This window comes from Magnolia sinica, chromosome 18 (assembly GCF_029962835.1).
Source record: "Magnolia sinica isolate HGM2019 chromosome 18, MsV1, whole genome shotgun sequence".
Lineage (NCBI taxonomy): Eukaryota > Viridiplantae > Streptophyta > Magnoliopsida > Magnoliales > Magnoliaceae > Magnolia > Magnolia sinica.
In genome coordinates, this window is record NC_080590.1 from 48484495 (window position 1) to 48494997 (window position 10503).

The 10503-nt window shown below is 37.6% G+C and overlaps 1 long non-coding RNA gene across 1 annotated transcript; it reads left to right on the top strand.

The window, feature by feature from the left end:
- Positions 1-3316: 3316 nt before the first annotated feature.
- LOC131233070 (uncharacterized) lies at positions 3317-9719 on the top strand. The gene is made up of 3 exons (XR_009165080.1): positions 3317-3471; positions 9314-9490; positions 9590-9719. It is a non-coding gene; the product is annotated as an uncharacterized LOC131233070 (long non-coding RNA).
- The last annotated feature ends 784 nt before the right edge of the window (positions 9720-10503 follow it).

The window sequence follows — 10503 nt, forward strand, 5'->3', positions numbered from 1 at the left end:
TAGACACAAATGTTCTTGTAGCTGTAATTGGAGAGACTCTTACAGTTATTGTCTGAATATCATTATCGAATTGTGTTGTGTGTGCAAAGAAGACATTTGCTAGCTGTAATTGGAGAGACCCTACAACTTTGCATGTCTTACACTTGTGTATGTTTATTCCTTCTCTTTCACCTCTGTATGTTGGTTCTTTCTTTCTTATTCTGGATCATTGCTGAAAAATTACTGATGGTTACCATACACATTAATTTGACGTGAAAGCTTACCAGAAGAGATGTGGCCTTGGTGCAAAGAAAGAGTGCCCCAGAAAAGTTCAATTTTTTTTAAGTGTTTTTTCATGTAGAATTCTCTATTTTCATGATGATTTCATTGAATTAAAGTTGCTTTTCTTTGGAAATTGGTTTGGGATCTGTTTGATAGTATTTTGATATTTGATAAGTTGAATTCTTGAAGAAGCGATGACCAAGAAAAGGAGGCGGTTGATTGATAAAGAGCCCGATGGCAGTAATGGAGGTGATTCGAGTGGGAGCCATGATCTTGAAACACAACTCAAGCTTTATGGTACGAGTTTCAAATAACTCAAGTCGGTTTTTCTTTTCTTTTCCTTTTTTTTTTCCACTTTTCTTTCTGGAAGACTTTGAAATGGCATTCGGAGTACTCCTGCAGGAGGCTCTCTAAACCAGGCCTTAATTAGACCTGCTAGGCAATGAACATCAATGTCATCAGGTACAATGCCCTTGTTCAGCTGGTCCCTCACATTTTCTTCCTTGCTGTTCTCAGGATTAATCATGTAACAATGCTTTGTATAATGATTGACAAGTTATTGCATTGTGACTTTGTTTCTAGTTGAGATAGTTTATGTTATTTTTTGTGCATGTTGATATCATTGAGTTAGTAATAATACCATAATGTATCCTGCAAGACCTTCATGAATTGTCTTGCAAATGTTGTTCATATGTTATTGTAATGTTAATGTGCATGCAGAGTCACAGACAGCATATCTCCATTTATTTACTGCAATAGTTTGTAAATCCCTCATAGTAATGCCATAAAAAGTAAAAAAGAAAAAGAAAAAAATCCTTACCGCCACACCCAAATTGTAACTTAGTTGAGCACTCTTTTCAGTTTGACTTGTGGCTTGATTTTTACTTGCTTATGTTGCAAAAGTTGAATCCATTGAAGTGGGGAATGTGCTCTAGTTACACTTCATATAGGGGTGTTGTTGTGTGTAAAGTAGGTATATGATTCCATTCCATGAAATTTGGTGGCATGTTTTATTTATTGTTGGATTTGACTGTGATCAAGCAATCTCTTTCAGATTATTTTAATGTTCGTAGGGTGAAATAGCTTTCCATCATTTGACAAAGAATGCAAAAGGTTCCGAAGTCATTCATGGAAGTACATGTAAAACTATTAGCATTATGAGGATTAAATTGATTGCTGGGAAGGTGTGTGCTTTCTATGTGGAATCTCATAATAGATGATCTTCAATTTTTCATTTTTCCAATTCACAGTGTCAATTGATTTCTTTGCATTCTTTGCAATTGCCAATGTATAATTTTACATCACAAGTGTTGAATGAACATCTGGCTATGGGGAAGGTGGATGAGTTGCATCCTGACTTGACAGTAGACACTCTTGGAATCATGCATCCTGCAAACAAATTAACTCATCAACTTCCAATGGTAAAACTTCAGCCTGTTGCCACTTCCCTTGAACCACCCACTTATTTTGCACAAGTTGTGACAATGTGTTTGTTACAGGTCAGTGCATACTCATCCTTTGTAAGGATGGTGGGAGTTGGAATTGGTTTGGAGCAACAAAGAAGGAAAATGGACCCCACGACTAATGAACCGTTGTTCACAAATTGCACTAGAGATTTCATTGGCACAGTTGATTACATATTTTACATAGGTAAATTTCCTCGTTGCAAGATGACTTTGCCTGAACTTTCTTTCCCTTTCTCTTGCCTTTAATATCTGTATTATGTCATTTGTTATTTATATATATGGTTCAGATATTGATAAAAACTTCTACTAGTTGGAGCTTTGTGATCCAACACATATGGTGAGCACTGAAAGTTCAGCAAAGCCAGCAAGTTTACTGTGAATGACGGTCACAATTCAATTAAAATTTAGCATGTGTGCAGAGAACAATTCAATGGGAAAAAAATATGATCTTGGATGATTCAAAGTCAACATGGTATTATCTATGGATCAGTAGAAAAAAAAATCAGGTTTCAAAAAATACATACAAATCCACATAGAATCAGGTTGGGAAAGACACAAAAATCAACACCATTCGACGGAAGAAATCTAATCACCTAGAAGAAGAATCTGATTTTTGGTGACAGATTTAGCAATTTACACACAAGAAAATTAAACAACTTAGGATCTAGGTTGGGAAAAATTCACCAAGCTCTAATTTGAATTTGGGAGATAAATTTTACATATAAGATAAATTCATCCAGCAACTCAGAATCTGATTCTGAAAGACAAATGGGTCTTCGGTCTAGTTCTTTTTCGTGGCCTGATTAGTAGTTCTTTTTCATGCTTTTGAGTATATGGTTCTTCTTCTTCTGTTTTTTCTTTTTGCTAGTGATTACCCTTATTTTTGTTTTCTTCCAAATTCCTATCGCAAAGAAATAACTGCTTGTTTTATGATGGAGAAGGAAAAAAATAGAGAAAAATCTGATCATTTCATATTAGTGTGTGCATCTCTACTGTTAGTGCTGGTCCGGTCCTTTTCTTGTATGTGGGGGTGGTGATGGCATGTGTTGTTTTCTTCTTTATACAGACAAATAGTTCTTGGCAGCCAACTTTTGGAGTGTGCTATACTACTCACATCAACTGATGTGCAGGGCCCCATAATTTCTCTCTTGTGTTATTTTACTTACACCCTATCAATGAGTTCGAAGTTCGAACTCATGCTTTTGAAAAATAGAAAAATGGGAATATTAGTAAATATGGATTTTCTTGTTAAGAAGAAAATGGAAGGTAAAGAAGAGACATAACTGAAACTTTACACTGTGAAAAGTAATATTAACCATCTTACTTTCCCCGTTGAATTTGACGTCCAGGAAATGCACCTTTTCCAGAAAACCATGGATTTAAAACCATTAAATCCTTTTCAGAAATATGAGTTTATTGAACTGAATTGAATTATTACAATTCAATTTTGTTGAATATCCAAACGAAAGGCTTCCATGAATTAAGCAAATGAATTCATTCTAGCCCATTTTGTTGAATATCCAAATGCAAGGATTTATTATTTATTATTATTATTATTATTATTTTGTGATATGCAATAGCTTTCAGAATTCATATGTAGGTGCATACTTGTGCTCATTCACATGGACTTTGACTATCTTTCTTAAATTTCTTTGATTTTTCTAATTTTTGTATCTAATTTTGAATTTCTAGGCCCTAAAACAAGATTCGACATGCCGTCAACAATGCTAACAGAATCCTCCAGGTCAGATTGTTGATTGGACCTGATTTTATGTAAATGATCTTGATAATCCATTTTATTTAAATGAGCAGACCCGGATGTGCGTTGCAGCTATCCGGATGTTGAGCAGGGGTCCCTAGAATGTGGGAACCGCTGTTATGACCATGATGAAGTTGTCCATTTCCTATGGACAACATTGGAGTGGCCTAGCCATTTCGACAGGCCGTGTTTATATCTGTATTTGCTCGAAATTGATGGAGCAGACCCGGATGTGCGTCGGAGCTATCCGGATGTTGAGTGGGAGTCCCTAGAAGGTGGGAACTGCTGTTATGACCTTGATGAAGCTGTCCATTTCCTATGGACAGCATTGGAGTGGCCTGGCCATTTGGACAGGCCGTGTTTATGTATTTGCTTGAAGTTAATGGAGCAGACCCGGATGTGCGTCGGAGCTATCCGGATGAGCGGGGGTCCCTAGAAGGTGGGAACCGCTGTTATGACCATGATGAAGCTATCCATTTCCTATGGACAGCATTGGAGGGGCCTGGCCATTTGGACATGTCGTGTTTATGTATTTGCTCGAAATTAATGGAGCAGATCTGGATGTACGTCGGAGCTATCCGGATGAGTGGGGGTCCCTAGAAGGTGAGAACCGCTGTTATGACCATGATGAAGCTGTCCATTTCCTATGGATAGCATTGGAGGGGCCTGGCCATTTGGACAGGCCGTGTTTATATTTGTATTTGCAGGTACCATACCCTTAACTTAAACCACACCCTAAACCTATAACCTAAACCTATTCTCAATTCCCTAAAGCTATAACCTAAACCTAACCCTAAACCAAAACCTATAACCAAAACCTTAACCTAAACATAAACTTAAACCAAAACCTATAACCTATACTTATAACCTTAACCTAAACTATAACCTTAACCTATAACCGATACTTATAACCTTAACCTAAATCTATTCTCAAATCCCAAAACCTATACTTATAACCTATACCTAGACCTTAACCTAAACCTAAACCTATACTTATAACTTGTAACCTATAACCTAAACATTAACCTATAACCCAAACCTTAACCTATAAACTAAACCTATAACCTATAACCTATAACCTAAACCTATACTTAACCTTAACTTATAACCCAAACCTAAACCTAAAAGCTAAAACCTAAAACATATACCCAAACTTAAACCCGATCCCAAACCCGAAGCCAATTTCCTAAACCGAAACCTTAACCTATTCTCAATTCCCTAAACCTTAACCTACAACCTAACCTAAACCTAACTCCCTAACCTCAACCTAAACCTAAACTTGAAAACCCAAACTTAAACCCGATCCCGAACCCGAACCCAATTTCCTAAACCTAAACCTTAACCTATTCTCAATTCCATAAACCTTAACCTACAACCTAACCTAAACCTAACTACCTAACCTAAACCTAAGCCTAAACTTGAAAATCCAAACTTACACCCGATCCCGAACCCGAACCCAATTTCCTAAACCTAAACCTTAACCTACAAACTAACCTAAACCTAAACCTAAACTTGAAAACCCAAACTTAAACCCGATCCCGAACCCGAACCCAATTTCCTCAACCTAAACCTTAACCTATTCTCAATCCCCCAAACCTTAACATACAACCTAACCTAAACCTAACTCCCTAACCTAAACCTAAACCTGAACTTGAAACCCAAACTTAAACCCGATCCCGAACCTGAACCCGGTTTCCTCAACCTAAACCTTAACCTATTCTCAATTCCCTAAACCTTAACCTACAACCTAACCTAAACCTAAAACTAAACTTGAAAACCCAAATTTAAACCCGATCCCAAACCCGAACCCAATTTCCTAAACCTAAACCTTAACCTATTCTCAATTCCCTAAACCTTAACCTACAACCTAACCTAAACCTAACTACCTAACCTAAACCTAAACCTAAACTTGAAAACCCAAACTTAAACACGATCCCGAACCCGAACCCAATTTCTTCAACCTAAACCTTAACCTCTTCTCAATTCCCTAAACCTTTACCTACAACCTAACCTAAACCTAACTCCCTAACCTTAACCTAAACCTAAACTTGAAAACCCAAACTTAAACCCGATCCCGAACCCGAACCCAATTTCCTAAACCTAAACCTTAACCTATTCTCAATTCCCTAAACCTTAACCTACAACCTAACCTAAACCTAACTACCTAACCTAAATCTAAGCCTAAACATGAAAACCCAAACTTAAACCCGATCCCGAACCCGAACCCAATTTCCTAAACCTAAACCTTAACCTATTCTCAATTCCCTAAACCTTAACCTACAACCTAACCTAAACATAACAACCTAACCTAAACCTAAGCCTAAATTTGAAAACCCAAACTTAAACCCGATCCCGAACCCGAACCCAATTTCCTAAAACTAAACCATAACCTATTCTCAATTCCCTAAACCTTAACCTACAAGCTAACCTAAACCTAACCCCCTAACCTAAACCTAAACCTAAACTTGAAAACCCAAACTTAAATCTGATCCCGAACCCAAACCCAATTTCCTCAACCTAAACCTTAACCTATTCTCAATTCTCTAAACCTTAACATACAACCTAACCTAAACCTAACTCCCTAACCTAAACCTAAACCTAAACTTGAAAACCCAAACTTAAACCCGATCACGAACCCGAACCCGGTTTCCTCAACCTAAACCTTAACCTATTCTTAATTCCCTAAACCTTAACCTAGAACCTAACCTAAACCTAACTCCCTAACCTAAACCTAAACCTAAACTTGAAAACCCAAACTTAAACCCAATCCCGAACCCGAGGACAATTTCCTAAACCTAAACCTTAACCTATTCTCAATTCCCTAAACCTTAACCTACAACCTAACCTAAACCTAACTACCTAACCTAAACCTAAGCCTAAACTTGAAAACCCAAACTTAAACCCGATCCCGAACCCGAACCCAATTTCCTAAACCTAAACCTTAACCTACAAGCTAACCTAAACCTAACACCCTAACCTAAACCTAAACCTAAACTTGAAAACCCAAACTTAAACCCGATCCCGAACCCGAACCCAATTTCCTCAACCTAAACCTTAACCTATTCTCAATTCCCCAAACCATAACATACAACCTAACCAAAACCTAACTCCCTAACCTAAACCTAAACCTGAACTTGAAAACCCAAACTTAAACCCGATCCCGAACCTGAACCCGGTTTCCACAACCTAAACCTTAACCTATTCTCAATTCCCTAAACCTTAACCTACAACCTAACCTAAACTTAACTCCCTAACCTAAACCTAAAACTAAACTTGAAAACGCAAATTTAAACCCGATCCTGAACCTGAACCCAATTTTCTAAAACTAAACATTAACCCATTCTCAATTCCCTAAACCTTAACCTAGAACCTAACCTAAACCTAACTACCTAAGCTAAACCTAAACCTAAACTTGAAAACCCAAACTTAAACCCGATCCCGAACCCGAACCCAATTTCTTCAACCTAAACCTTAACCTATTCTCAGTTCCCTAAACCTTAACCTACAACCTAACCTAAACCTAACTCCCTAACCTTAACCTAAACCTAAACTTGAAAACCCAAACTTAGACCTGATCCCGAGCCCGAACCCAATTTCCTAAACCTAAACCTTAACCTATTCTCAATTCCATAAACCTTAACCTACAACCTAACCTAAACCTAACTACCTAACCTAAATCTAAGCCTAAACTTAAAAACCCAAACTTAAACCCGATCCCGAACCCGAACCCAATTTCTTCAACCTAAACCTTAACCTATTCTCAATTCCCTAAACCTTAACCTACAACCTAACCTAAACCTAACTACCTAACCTAAACCTAAGCCTAAACTTGAAAACCTAAACTTAAACCCGATCCCGAACCCGAACCCAATTTCCTAAACCTAAACCTTAATCTATTCTCAATTCCCTAAACCTTAACATACAACCTAACCTAAACCTAACTCCCTAACCTAAACCTAAACCTAAACTTGAAAACCCAAACTTAAACCTGATCCCGAACCCGAACCCAATTTCCTCAACCTAAACCTTAACCTATTCTCAATTCTCTAAACCTTAACATACAACCTAACCTAAACCTAACTCCCTAACCTAAACCTAAACCTAAACTTGAAAACCCAAGCTTAAACCGATCCCGAACTTGAACTCGATTTCCTCAACCTAAACCTTAACCTATTCTCAATTCCCTAAACCTTAACCTACAACCTAACCTAAACCTAACTCCCTAACCTAAACCTAAACCTAAACTTGAAAACCCAAACTTAAACCCAATCCCGAACCCGAACCCAATTTCCTAAACCTAAACCTTAACCTATTCTCAATTCCCTAAACCTTAACCTACAACCTAACCTAAACCTAACTACCTAACCTAAATCTAAGCCTAAACTTGAAAACCCAAACTTGAACCCGATCCTGAACCCGAACCCAATTTCCTAAACCTATATCATAACCTATTCTCAATTCCCTAAACCTTAACCTACAACCTAACCTAAACCTAACTCCCTAACCTCAACCTAAACCTAAACTTGAGAACCCAAACTTAAACCCGATCCCGAACCCGAACCCAATTTCCTAAACCTAAACCTTAACCTATTCTCAATTCCCTAAACCTTAACCTACAACCTAACCTAAACCTAACTACCTAACCTAAGCCTAAACCTAAACTTGAAAACCCAAACGTAAACCCGATCTCGAACCCGAACCTGGTTTCCTCAACCTAAACCTTAACCTATTCTCAATTCCCTAAACCTTAACCTACAAGCTAACCTAAACCTAACTCCCTAACCTAAACCTAAACTTTAACTTGAAAACCCAAACTTTAACCCAATCCCGAACCCGAACCCAATTTCCTCAACCTAAACCTTAACCTATTCTCAATTGCCTAAACCTTAACCTACAACCTAACCTAAACCTAACTCCCTAACCTAAACCTAAACCTAAACTTGAAAACCCAAACTTAAACCCGATTCCGAACCCGAACCCAATTTCCTTAACCTAAACCTTAACCTATTCTTAATTCCCTAAACCTTAACCTACAACCTAAAACTAAGCTTGAAAACCCAAACTTAAACTCGATCCCGAACCCGATTTCCTGTACCTAAACCTTAATCTATTCTCAATTCCCTAAACCTTAACCTACAACCTAACCTAAACCTAACTCCCTAACCTAAACCTAAACCTAAACTTGAAAACCCAAACTTAAACCCGACCCCGAACCCGAACCTGAACCCGATTTCCTAAACCTAAACCTTAGCCTATTCTCAAATCCCTAAACCTAAACCTACATCTAATCCTAATCTCAACTCCCTAACCTAAACCTAAACTTAAACTTGAAAACCCAAACCTAAACCGGATCCCGAACCCGAACTCGAACCTGATTTCCTAAACCTAAACCTACATCTAATCCTAATCTCAACTCCCTAACCTAAACCTAAACCTAAACTTGAAAACCCAAACCTAACCCCGATCCCGAACCGGAACTCGAACTTGATTTCCTAAACCTAAACCTTAACCTATTCTCAAATCCCTAAACCTAAACCTACACCTAATCCTAATCTCAACTCCCTAACCTAAACCTAAACCTAAACTTGAAAACCCAAACTTAAACCCGATCCCGAACCCGAACCCGATTTCCCGACGTTTATTTTAGCCCTACAAACCATATGGTGAGACCATTCCTTTTATGTCAATTTCATTCCTCTTTGAGCTTTTATTAATTCATTAAGAAAAAAAAGAAGAAGAAAATGGTTATACATGATGCACTTCTTTCACTTTGTTTTTCTTTCCTCCAATGGTTATTCTGATTTGTGAATGTCATGACTATTTATAGGATGATGGAATATACGAAGCTGTTGCAGGAAGTGACGTTGTCATTACTAGAGGTTCATTTTGAGAGGACTCTTCAAAGTACTACATAAATGAGTGTAGAAGTAATTTTACAGAGGTCACTAAGAAATTGAAAGGAAAAGGAGTGGACTTGGACTACAATCGATTTTTTATTCTTCAGGTGGGTGATGGCTGAAAAAAAGGCCTATTTACTTGTGCAAAAAAAATCATACCGTCAAAATATATCTTCTTTTTCAATTCTTTATCTTTGAAATTTCAGGGTGAAGTCGAGCAAATTTCTCTAATGAAGTCAAAGATTTGTATTTTCAGCATTATTGTAATTGTAAATGTAATTGATTGAATAAAGGATTGTAATTGCAATTGATTGAATGAAGGATTGTAATTGATTGAATGAATGATTGTAATTGATTGTAATTGAATAAATGAATGATTGTAATTGATTGTAATTGAATGAATGAATGATTGTAATTGATTATAATGGAATGAATGAATGATTACGCAGGTGGTAATTGAATGAATAAATAATTGTATATATATTTTTTAATATAGAATTTGCTACGGATTAAATCCGTAGCTGTTATGATTAAATCCGTAGCTGTTGTAACCTACAGCTACGGATATAATTGTTACGGCTTAGATCCGTAGCGGTTGCCAGATATAGCAACGGCTTAAATCCATAGCGGTGGTGATTAAATCCGTAGCTATTATAACCTATAACTACGGACAAAATTGCTACAGATTAAATCCGTGGCTGTTTTGACCTATAGCTATAGATTAAATCCGTAGCTATAGGTTCCAGACCTATTGTTACTGCACCTACGACTACGGCCGTGCTATGGACTAAAACTGTAGCCATAGGTCTATGGCTACGGATTTTATCCGTAGCCTTTACCCATTTTTCTGGTAGTGCAGTATCGGCAATCGACCTCGACAATGTGGACATTTAACCAACATTGCCCCCAAGGAATAACCCATATAGAGCCTAACATATATTGGGCCCATGACCTCACACAAGGACCAAATATACAACACCATGGGCCTTACTCAAGAGCTTAATACACATCACGATGGGCCTTTCACATGGGCCTAATATATATTACAATGGGCTCCATCGCCTGGCCCTCAATGCATCACAATGGGCCTCATCACGTAGGCCTCATATACATCACATTA